Source organism: Colius striatus, chromosome 17, assembly GCF_028858725.1.
Source record: "Colius striatus isolate bColStr4 chromosome 17, bColStr4.1.hap1, whole genome shotgun sequence".
NCBI lineage: Eukaryota > Metazoa > Chordata > Aves > Coliiformes > Coliidae > Colius > Colius striatus.
Window position 1 is genome coordinate 901,256 of NC_084775.1, and position 11,761 is coordinate 913,016.

Below are 11,761 nucleotides of genomic sequence, written 5' to 3' on the forward strand. Positions count from 1 at the left end.
GGTCTGTTGCAGTTTTGTTCTCTTTCTATTCTAGTGAGTGCTTTGGGGGCGGCGGGCGCGGGGCCTCAGGGCCCTGCTCTTTGGGGCTCATCTCTTGGGACAAATGAAGGTTTTGCTGCTTGTGTTTGATTCCCAGACCTGAAGATGTCTTGCAGCCTGCAGCTCGTGTGTTGAGATGAGAAGTGCACGATGTTAGATGTAACATCGGGCTGTCCTGTCTGTAGCGGGGTTCTCTGAAGGGCTCTGACACTCCACATTCAGACACTTGCTCACAAACTGACTGACAGCTTTTTCTGTGCTGCCTTTGCTTTCAGAACACACCAATGAGAATGCCTTGATCCCTAAGAACTCGTCGGTTATAGACAGAAGAATGCCACCTGCAGGAGTTAAAGCCACCAGCCAAACGTCTGCTCTGTGAATATCCAAGAAACATCACGTTCTTTGGGAGGGGTTTCAGTATGTTCACCTTTCTTCCTGGCTGTTGGTTTGCAGAGGCATTCAGATTCTGTCTGTCTCCTTCCAGCTGCTGTTAGCTTTTCTTACCATGGAGTAGATGTGAATGGAGCTGACCCACAGCAGAGTTACACTTTTAGGCCTGCCGGGACGTAGGGTGCAAACCACAGCAATGGGAAGCTTTCAGATGATGCGCTTGGGCTTGTTCTTGCTGGTTTTCAAGACAGCAGCCTGATGAGTTGTTCTGGTTTTTCTTTACAGGGCTCCTGAGTCCCAGGACTTTGGGCTGAAAGCCTTTCAGTTGCACTGAATGTACCACGAGAGAGCAGTGTCTGTGCACAGAGAGATTTCCACAGTCACTGGACTCTGAGAACACAGCATTTTGATGTTCAGGCTTTAGAGTCTAGCTGCAAGTGCTTCATTTGAAGTTCTGATCCCTTGTGATGCTGTTCCCAGAATGAAAAGGAGCACTGGAATGCCCAGGAGTTTCATGGTGGAGGTGGATGATCCCAACACGAAGGGCGCGATGCTGACGAGCGACGGGAAAGACGCCATCCCAGCCAGTAACGCGTAAGTGGGGAGCTAATTGGACTGGCCAGAGAGTGAGCGAGAGGAACCATGTGTGTGTGTGAGAGAGAGACGGGCCAGCATCTGTCCTTGTGAGGGAGGCAGCAGTGTCAATGTATCTCAACCTTCCCATCTGTCCTCCGTTCCAAGATGAAGACAGTGCAGTCCTGCTGTTGGTGCCCCTGGAAGTTGCTTCATCTTGTAGTGTGCCCAGAACCTGCATTTCTGACCAAGAGTTCAGTGCTGTTCCTGGGGAGTCTTTCTCTTGGAAAGCTCCTTTTGCCTCTGGTTTAAGTTTCAAAGGCTTCTTGTCAACTTTCACCACTGGCTGCTGGCTGGAGATTTCCTCTGCCTTTGATCAGATGGCACGTGTGAAACCGGCTGAAGTTGTGCGGTTGCTCTGAACTGAGCAGGTGCTGCTGTGTGCTGACAAGAGTGGCTGTTTGAGAAAGGGATGGGGAGCACTTGTGGTTTTCTGTCATAGGGCTCCTTTTGCAGAAGCTGTTACAAAGACTTCCTCCTTCTCTAAAATGTGATGACTCGGAGACTAAACTCCTCGTGAGCCTGCATTTTGCACTGACCCTCTTCCAGAGCAGAGGTGGGATTCATTCCATGCATTTCCAGCTGTCAGAAAGGGATTTTACTAGTCTGAGAGGATGACTTTTCCTTTCCCAGTCTTTAATGTTTCTCTTTCCCCACCCTCCCTCTCCCCAGGGCAGCTTAGGTTCGGAAGAAGGAGGAAAAGCCAGTTGGAAGGGAAGGAAATGTTCACTGAGGTCTCCTTAGGCAAGGCTCAATGGGCTGAGGCCCAACTGGCTTCTCCAGGCCATGATCTGTTGTTAGAGAAGCTGACAGCTCCTTACAGACAATGTGGCCAGTTCAGGTCACGCTTGTTCCACACAACTGCCTCCCTTTCCGATGGGCTGTTAACACTCAAGTGCTTTGAATGCAGCTGCTCTGGGTGACCAGTCATTCTTATCAGCCTTTAGTGGGATGTGCTCATGTATCTGTCTCTGGGTTGATTTTAGGATTGACAGCCTTAGGAATCTTGTGTAGGTGAGTAGCTCCAGTGTGGCAGAGGTGAGAGCTGGCTGACAGTTGTAATGGGGCAGCAGTTGCTCAGGAGCAGGTGTCTCTTGACTAAATCTTCTCTGTGAAGACACCGTTCACCTCCTGGCAGGCGTGAGGAGGAGAGAAAGTGAAAAGGTGTAGGTGCTGGGTTTTCTGCATCTCCCTGTTCTGATTTGGGGTAAGCATTACCCCAAAGCACTTTGGAGCATATCAGTGAGAGAAATGGTCTTCATCTCCTCTTTGGTCTGTCTCGTGTAAAAGCACAGAGAGACTTTCACCCAGACTGCAGACTGGTGGCTTTTGTGAGTATTGGTCAGTTTTTGTCTCCGGAATTACGAGATCAAGGTCATTTTTAAGGAAATCTGAAACTGATGAAAGACCTTCAGAGGGGGAATGATGCTGAAGAACGTGTGTGGAATCATGTGAAAGTTATAACTTGGTGGGCTGTAGAGCCTCGGAGCGGGACAGCCAGAGCCAGTTGGGCTGAGCTGCCCTCGGGAGGACTCGGCTCCTTCTTTGGCTACTCGCCTTCCTGCTTGCTTCCAACCATCTCTCATTTGCTGCCCACTTCTCCAACCTCTTCCAAAGGTAAGGATGATCCAACTCTGTACCTCGTGATCCATCTCTAGGCTGAACTCTTGCACCTCTCTAGGCTGGCCAGGGCTATGAGTAGTGTTGCTCTGTGCTAGTTCTGATTGTGGCCCAAAAAGGAGGCACTGGGAGCTACAGAGGAGGGTTTGGGCCCAAACAGAAGCCTCAAGGCTTTTCTGAAACTTTTGCCTTCCTGTTTCTTTCCCTGTGTCTATTTGAACGTGCTGTCTGTGTGTCCTTGCTAGATGCTGCTGAGGCTGTGTGCAATGTCTCTGCGCTTCTGCAGCGTGATCCCATACGCCGTGCCCGGAGCGCTGGCACTGCTGAGCTGCTGGTGGCTCTATTCCTCCCGAAAAGCGCAGGCCAGCGACCATGAGGAACCGGCCACTGCTGCTGAGGAAGCGCTGGAGGAAGGAGGCCCAGAGAAGGAATCGTGGCCCCAGACGGAAGCCTGTGTCCCTCAGAGTCTGTGTTCCTCGTTGGAAGAGGAATGGCCAGAGGCTGACCTTCCAGAGGTGTCAGCGATGACATTTCAGCCCAGCACCTTGGAGGATGACACTGAGAGACAAGAGACAACAGGATGTGCAGGGGAAAGCAGCGTCCCTGCTGCTGTTTCTGTCCCCGTGCAGAGCACAGAGTGTCCCGACAGCGCTGCAGCCAGCCCCGCACAGGCCTCAGGCTCAGGCAGTGACGCAGAGCAGCGGCCGTCAGCAGCGCTGGCACCAACAGGAACCGGGCAGGAGCCGAGCAGTGCCCAGAGCGCCGCTGCGCTGCCGCCATCCCCGCAGGCAGAGCCCCGGGCTGAGGAAGCGCTGCCGGGTGCCGCGCGGGATGTGCCCGCTGGGCTCTGCCCGGCTGCAGCCGCCCCAGCTGATGCCCCTCCGCAGGCGGCCGGCGCTGCTGCCCCTGAGCGGGGGCTGGCGGAGGCGGCGGCAGCGGCTGAGCACACGGCTGCCAGCAGGGATGCTGCGGGGCTGCTGGCGGCGGGCAGCCATGCGCGTGGCGCGGCAGGAAAGGGCTGTGCCGGGCTGCTCGGCACCTGGCTGGGCTGGGGCCAAGACAAACGGCTGCTGCTCCACTTGGGGCAGTTTTGGTCAGCACTTGGACAGGACTGTCTTGCCTCTGCTGCTGGGATCACTGTGTTTGAGGGGCTGCTGCTGACCTTGGGCCTGCTCCTGTTGCATTGCCAGAGGTGGGCTGGTTTCTCCCCAGGCATCAAGGCTGTGTGATGGGATTTGACCCTTCGTGACATCCTGGGGAACCTGATGGAGGAGCATCCCCATGGAATGCGTAGCAAGTGCTTAGTGTCACCTCTCTAGGAAAGGATCTCATTGCCTGGCCTGCTGTGTGGCAGCTGCACTGTGTGGGCTGTCTGAATGCTGACCTGTGCGCCTGTCTTGCAGGTGTAAATGGCTCTGACGAGGACTCGGAGGACACAGACGGTCCCGAGTGGCAGACAGTGACCCGAAAGAAGCGCGGCCAAAGGGGAAAATCCAAAGTGGTTGTCTGGGCAATAGAGGTGCCAAAGGTAAGCAGCCACTGTCCTGCTCGTGCCTCCTGCCCTGCCCTGCGGAGACGCTTTCAGGTACCGTGGGACCCAATAGGAAGGAAGAAGAGGTGCAGAGATGGAAAGAAGAGGCATGTTAGGGAGACACCCAGGGCTGGTGGTTGCTGGAGTCCTTTTTCTCCAGCACCTTCCACCCTGATGTGTCAGGGTGGCGCTCTGAAAGCCCTCAGAAGTCTTTGAGGGTTCACAGTCCCTGAGGCAGGGAATGAGCTGTGGTGCTTTCCCCTGTGCAGGAGGGTCACGCTCCCGCTGCCTGTCCAAACCCAACCTCCAAATCAGCTGCAGGAACCAGGAAGATGGGCAAAACGAGCCCAGGGCACAGTGGTGTTTGAGCTACATTTCTCTCCTTGACTCTTGCTTTCTTGTCTTTCATCAAGGTGATAGTTACACGTCTGATTGGCAAGCAAGGACAATTTATTAACAGCTTGAGGAGAGAGTCTGGGGCCAAAATTTTTGTGTCAGCGCCCCTGATGTCGATGACTACGAAGTCTGTCACATCAAAGGTAAGAGGAGCCTTTTTGTTCAGAGTCTAGAGCGTAGCTTGGGGGCCTTGAATTAGATTAGAAATGGATTCAGTGGCTTGGCTAGGCCACGGCTTTTACCAAAATGTTCTGCTCAGGGCTGTTCAAGCAGAAGGATGTGGAAAGTGGCCTGGGCCTGGGCACGTGCAGCCTCTGTTGTAGGGCTGAGAATGCATTTGAGCAGCTTTGGCTGCTGGAGCTGAAGCAGCCCCTTTTGCAGGATCCCTTTGGGCTTGAAGCGGAAGATAGCGGATGCTTCTCAGCATCTTGACTGGGAAGGATGTTGGATCAATTGGGGCTGAAAAGTGTCTGTCAATGAGTTGGGTCAATGCAGCTCAGGAGGCTTCTGGCAGCTGGGTTGCTTCCCATGGCAGGGCTGGAGGTGTCCTCAGCCTACCTGTGCTGCTGACCTTGGGTGGGATTCTTGTCTTCCAGGCCTCTCCCATGAAGTTGAAGGAGCGCTGAGCCTGATTGGCAGCAGGTTCAAACACCTGTGTCTCGACAACATCTACCCTCTGCATCCCCCTGCACCGGTGACACGTCCTTCTGTCCCTAGGACTGCAAAGTCCCAGACGCCTCAAGCACTTGCAGCAGAGAAAAAGAAGAGGAAATAGTAGGAAATGGTAGTAAATAGTAGTAATTGTAGTAAATGCCCTACAAAATAAAGTCTAATGTTGCCAAAGAAAAACACGGGAAACAAAGGAAACTTGACAGAAAGTAAAGTACAGGAACTTGAGAGAAAGCCAGAGCCCCAGGCAGCTGCTGCCACCTGGACACAGGCTCTGCTGCCCAGGGCGGCCCCTAGTGCAGGGCTGGGCAGATGGCCAGGGAGCGGCCGAGGCACATGATGCTGAGAAGATAACACTCTCCTGAAATGAAAAGGAGACTCCTCAATGTGTGGGCAGCATGTTCAGAGCAGGAGATGTCTCAATGGTCCCAGCAGGAGTTGGCCATGGTTTTGGGGACCGTGGTGAAGATGGAGCCCAGGTCCGAGAGGGAGAGGCTGAGGAGGAAGAAGTCCATGGGAGTGTAGAGGGGGTGGTCACAGGCTACGGCGCTGATGACGAGGCCGTTGGCCAGGAGGGCAGCCAGGGAGATGCCCAGGCACAGCCCAAAGTGCAGCAGCTGCAGCTCCCCCGTGCCTGCGAAGGGCAGGAGCAGGAGCTGGCTGCTGCAGCTGCTGTTGGGCATTTGCTGCTCCTTTGAAGGAGAGCCTTTTAAAAACAGCAAAGTGCAGAGAAAATAGAAGACAGACTCCTCTGAGCAAAGCCACTCCATTCTTCAGGTAATTACCCTCCCACTGAAATGCATTTCTCTGCTGTGCTGTGTGTTGTCTGTGAGGGGCAAGAGCTCTGCTCCCGTGCTGCTGAGGAGTCAGCTTTTCTGTGTCAGGGCTGCTCTTTTTTGGGATAGAACTCACTTTTATCACTGCAAATTGGAGGAACCTTGGCACAGGACGTGGAAAGGGCTCCTCTCTCTGTGCCTTAGTGCAGTCAGGAGAGCTGCAGCGCCCATTAGTCTTTTTCCTCTCTGCCCTGTGTTTTCCCTTGTGCTGCCTTGAAGATGACTTGACACACAAGTAACTCCTGAAAAAGCATCTGGGCCGTAAGTCAAGCAGGACAGTCCTGTTGCAAAGGGCCCTTCTGCAGACTGTGCTCTGTGCCACCCTGGAGATGGAGCTGTCCTGGACAAAGCAGGACACAAGTCCTGCTCCAGAGAAGCAAAGGGAACAGGATGACAACAATCAGAATATCAGACCAATCCAGGGCTGCGTCATGGGCTCGTCTTTATTGCAGGAGCCGTGGCGGCCGGGAGGCTCAGGCCCAGCGGCCGCGCGGCGGATCAGAGCCGGCCGGGCTCAGCCACGGCGGCGGCCGCGCGTCCCGCGGCGGCGGCTGCGCGTCCCGCGGCGGCGGCGGCTCCTCACGGGCCGCGGGCGCCTGGGCTGCCCGGCCCTGCGGGCTCTCTTGGCTCGGCGTGGGCCCCAGGAGCGGCGGCTCCTGCTGCGGCTCCTGCTGCGGCTCCTGCTGCGCGCTCTGCGGCTCCGGGCCCGGGCCATGCTGCCGCTGCCCGAGCGTGCTGCTCAGCCGCTGCCCGCACTGCCGGCTCCCTGCCCCCGGCCCGCTTTTATAGGGCTGCTGGGGCCGGGCCCTTTGTGACAGCGCCACCTTCTCTGGCCCATCCACGCTCTCGGGCACCTTCTCTCAGCACTGACGTCACCAGGGCTGCACCCGCCGCGCTGCGCGTGGGCTCCAGCGCAACGATGGTGCTGACCACAGGGCATCCTACAGGGACCGCAGGGAAAAAACACCACGACACAGCAACAGAAAGGATTGTGCAGGGCACCCGTCTTTTCTTTCTAAGCTGCTCAGGCCAGACTGAAAAAGCCCAGATGCAGCCAAGAGAGATTCAGGGGACCGGGTGGACACTGAGGGACACGAGGGGATGCTCCTGGTGAGTGCTGGAGCCGCCCCAACCACGGGCTTTAAACATTCCCCAGGGAGCTCAGTGACCAGGATGGGCAAACAGAGCCTGGGCATCAGCCAGGGCCTGGCACAGCAGCTTGTGCGGCAGGCGGCACAGGCAGGGCGAGCAGGGAGGACGGGCAGGCAACGATTTCAGTCCAGCATCTGACACCGTCTCCCACAGCATCCTGGCCACAAAACTGAGACAGTGTGGGCTGGATGATCAGGTGGTGAGGTGGGTTGTGAACTGGTTGAAGGGAAGAAGGCAGAGAGTGGTGATCAGCAGGTCAGGATCTAGTTGGAGGCCTGTGACTCCCGCAGGGGTCGGTGCTGGGACCAGTACTGTTCAGTCTCTTCATTAATGACCTTGCTGAGGGAACAGAGGCACTGTCCGCAAGTTTGCTGACGATACTAAACTAGGGGCAGTAGCTGCCAGCCCAGAGGCTGTGCTGCCATTCAAGCAGACCTGGACAGGCTGGAGGGTTGGGCAGAGAAAAATCTCATGAAGTTCAACAAGGGCAAGTGTAGAGTCTGGCATCTGGGCAAGAACAACCCCATGTACCAGTACAGGTTGGGGAATGAACTCGGAGAGAAGTGTAGGGGAAAGGGTGCTGAGGGTGCCAGTGGGCATCAGGATGAGCATGAGCCAGCAATGGGCCCTCGTGGCCAAGAATTCCAATGGCATGTTGGGGTGGATTAGAAGGGCTGTGGGCAGTAGTTGGAGAGAGGTTCTGCTCCCCCTCTCCTCTGCCCTTGTGAGACCACATCTGGAATATTGTATCTGCTCTGGGCCCCTCAGTTCCAGAAGGACAGGGAGCTGCTGGAGAGAGTTCAGCACAGGGCCACAGAGATGATGAAGGGAGTAGAGCATCTCCCTTGTGACGAAAGGCTGAGGGAGCTGGGTGTCTTCAGCTTGGAGGAGAGGAGACTGAGAGGTGACCACAGGAATGTTTACAAATCCATCAAGGGTGAGTGTCAGGAGGATGGAGCCAGGCTGTGCTCAGTGATGACCAACGATAGGACAAGGGGCAATGGCTACAAACCGGAAGAGAAGAGGTTCCAAAGAGACACAAGGAAACACTTCTTCCCTGTTGAGGTGAGGGAGCACTGGAAGGGGATGCCCAGATGGGCTGTGGAGGCTCCTTCTCTGGAGACATTCCAAACCCACCTGTGTAACCTACTCTAGTTAGTCCTGCTCTGGCAGGGGAGTTGGACTGGATGAGCTTTCGAGGTCCCTTCCGACCCTTAAGATTCCGTGTAACTACAAATAAGTGTGAGGCACTGGTGGCAAGGGACTTGGATGAGCAAGCTCCAGAAAGCGAAACCCCAGCAAACAATTCACCATCAGCTGCTCCACCAGCAACAGGTAATGGGCACCGTAGAAAGAAGCGACGGGTGCTCATGATGGGTGACTCATTACTAAGAGGCATTGGGTGGTGGTTTAGCCCAGGGCCCACCAAGTCATAAAATCACTGCCCGTCCCAAACTGGACAGGAGAGAGAGAGAGAGAGATAACAAATGGCTTGTGAGTTCAGATAAGGATGGAGAGATCACTCAGCAATGAGCATCACAGGCAGAACAGAAACAACTTGGGGAGAAAAAGGTGTGATTTATTAAAGGAACAATAAGAGCAGGGAGGTGAGAAATAAAACCATCTTAAAAAAACCTCCTGCCACCCCTCCTCTTCCCAGGACTCTCCTTCCTTGCCCCCCCAGCAGCGCAGGGGATGGGGAGTGGGAGTTGGGGTCAGTTCATTATAGATGCACTTTGATGCTGCTGCTTCTCAGGGGGAGGCCTCCTGACACTTGCCACTGCTGCACTGTGGGCTCCCTCCCACGGGAGACAGTCCCTCCCCAACTGCTCCAGCGTGGCTCCTTGCCGTGGGCTGCAGCTCCTCCCCAACTGCTCCAGCCTGGGGCCTGCCACAGGGGCAGCTCCTCACTCCCTGCCCCAGCGAGGGTCACACATCAGGAGAGCAGTCCTTCAGGGACAGACTGCTCCAGCCTGGATCCATCACAGGCTCACAAGTCCTGACAGCAAACAGGCTGTGTCGTGGTGTTTTTTCCCTGCGGTCCCTGTAGGATGCCCTGTGGTCAGCACCATCGTTGCGCTGGAGCCCACGCGCAGCGCGGCGGGTGCAGCCCTGGTGACGTCAGTGATGAGAGAAGGTGCCCGAGAGCGTGGATGGGCCAGAGAAGGTGGCGCTGTCACAAAGGGCCCGGCCCCAGCAGCCCTATAAAAGCGGGCCGGGGGCAGGGAGCCGGCAGTGCGGGCAGCGGCTGAGCAGCACGCTCGGGCAGCGGCAGCATGGCCCGGGCCCGGAGCCGCAGAGCGCGCAGCAGGAGCCGCAGCAGGAGCCGCTGCTCCCGGGGCCCACGCCGAGCCAAGAGAGCCCGCAGGGCCGGGCAGCCCAGGCGCCCGCGGCCCGTGAGGAGCCGCCGCCGCCGCGGGACGCGCAGCCGCCGCCGCGGGACGCGCGGCCGCCGCCGTGGCTGAGCCCGGCCGGCTCTGATCCGCCGCGCGGCCGCTGGGCCTGAGCCTCCCGGCCGCCACGGCTCCTGCAATAAAGACGAGCCCATGACGCAGCCCTGGGCTGGGTGTCCTTGGTGCTGGGGCTGGGCCAGGGGGGGACACGCCCTAGGGAAGAAGCCTGAAGCCGGCAGCTCGGCACTTTGGCACTTTGACAGTTGCATGGCAAGGGGATGGGGCGGGATGGGAGTGCCCAGGGAGAGCCCCAGGGCTGATGGACAAGAGCTGCAACACAAGTAGTCTCACCGAAGGAAAAGCCTCTTTAGAGGAAGGCTGAGGGAGCCCTGGCACAGGCTGCCCCAGGAGCCTGTGGACGCTCCTGCTCTGCAGGTTCTCAGGCCCGGCCTGGACACCTTCCCGTGTGACCTGATCTAGTTGGGAGCTTTAGCAGAGGGCTTGCCTAGATGATCTCTAGAGGTCCCTTCCAGCTCCTACCACTCTGTGATTCTGTCACAGCTCCCACATCACAGGAGCTGGCAAGGGAGCACTTTGCTGGCTGACAGGCTCCCCTGGGACCTCTCTAGAGGAGTAGGAGAGCTGTGGCTGGGGGCTTTCTTCTGATCTGGGGCTCTTTAGTCTGGAGGGGACTGAGGGGGGATCTCATTGATAGTTACAAACGTCTACATGGTGGGTGTCAGGAGGCTGGGCTTTCCCTTTTTCCTGGTGTAGGCAGTGTCAGGACAAGAGGTCATAGAAAGAAGCTGGAACAACAAAAGTTCCATTGAAATGTAAGGAAAACTATGTTTCCCTGTGAGGTGAGGGAGCCCTGGCCCAGGCTGCCCAGGGAGGGTGTGGAGGCTCCTTCCTTGGAGCTCTCTGAACCTCTATGGACACGTTCCTGACAGAGATGGACCTGCTTTAGCAGGGGGGTTGGACTAGATGATCTCTGCAGGTCCCTTCCAACCCCACCATTCTGTGATTCCGTGATTCCCTGACCATGGCCAGCTTTGAAGAATGGCTTGTTCACGTCAAAGCTGGCATCACAAACCCAGTCACAAGGTGTCCATCCTACTCCTGTAGAGGGGTCCCACGGCAGCCTTTATTTGAGTCTGGGCTGAGCAGACTGACTGCACACGAATGAGGAGAGCTCCCACCTTCGTTTTTCCTGTAGAATAAGCGTTCCTACTCTCCTCTCTCGGTCAAGCACTGGAGTCTGTTTTGCTCAGGACCGTCACTGGCAGCGAGCCCTCCCTGCCCTTGTCTCCATCCACAACAACCTTGGTGATCTTTTTACTGCCCTTTCGCTGGGGCCTCTGCCATCCTAACGAGGGTGGGGGTGGATGTGGGCACCGAGCAAGAGACTGTCGTGCTGCTGCTGGGCTGGTTGGGCCAAACCACCACACACACACACCCCCCCTACTGCTCTCACCAGTTGCCCCCAACAGAGAACACTAAACCTGAGGACTTGTAGTTCCCACTCAGATGCTCTGGCATTCGGACCTCCATCTGTACCTAGAGCAGAGAGATCCCTTGCCCTAGAAAGCACTTGGATGTGCAGGTATTGGGAAAGCAGGACAGGCTGTGGTGATCAGCTGCAAGGCAAGGCCACAGAAGTGGACTGATCAGCCCCCTGTGTACGTGTGACCTGCTTCTTTCAACCCCTTTTCTCTCTGTTTTCCCACCTCTGCTCCTCCAGAAACCACCTGATCTCACCCTTTGCCTTGGTTTGGTCCTTTCCTACACATCCCATGGCAAGATCCGCGAGGCAGCAGCAGCCATCCTGAGTTGCCACGGCCATGCTGGTGTAATAAATAATACAGAGTGTGTATTGATCATAATATAGAGTGTGTATTGACCATAATATAGAGTGTTTATTGATCATAATAAATATAGTATTTAAAATAATAAGAGTTTAAGAAAAATATGTGTTAGGTGTGACAAACTTAATATGGAGTGTTTTAGAGAGATAAGTGTTTTAGAGAGAGATAAGGTCAGCTCTCAGTTCTGTTTGTTTATAGATATCTAGGGGTGGACCGTGAAAATGGGCTATGGGGACA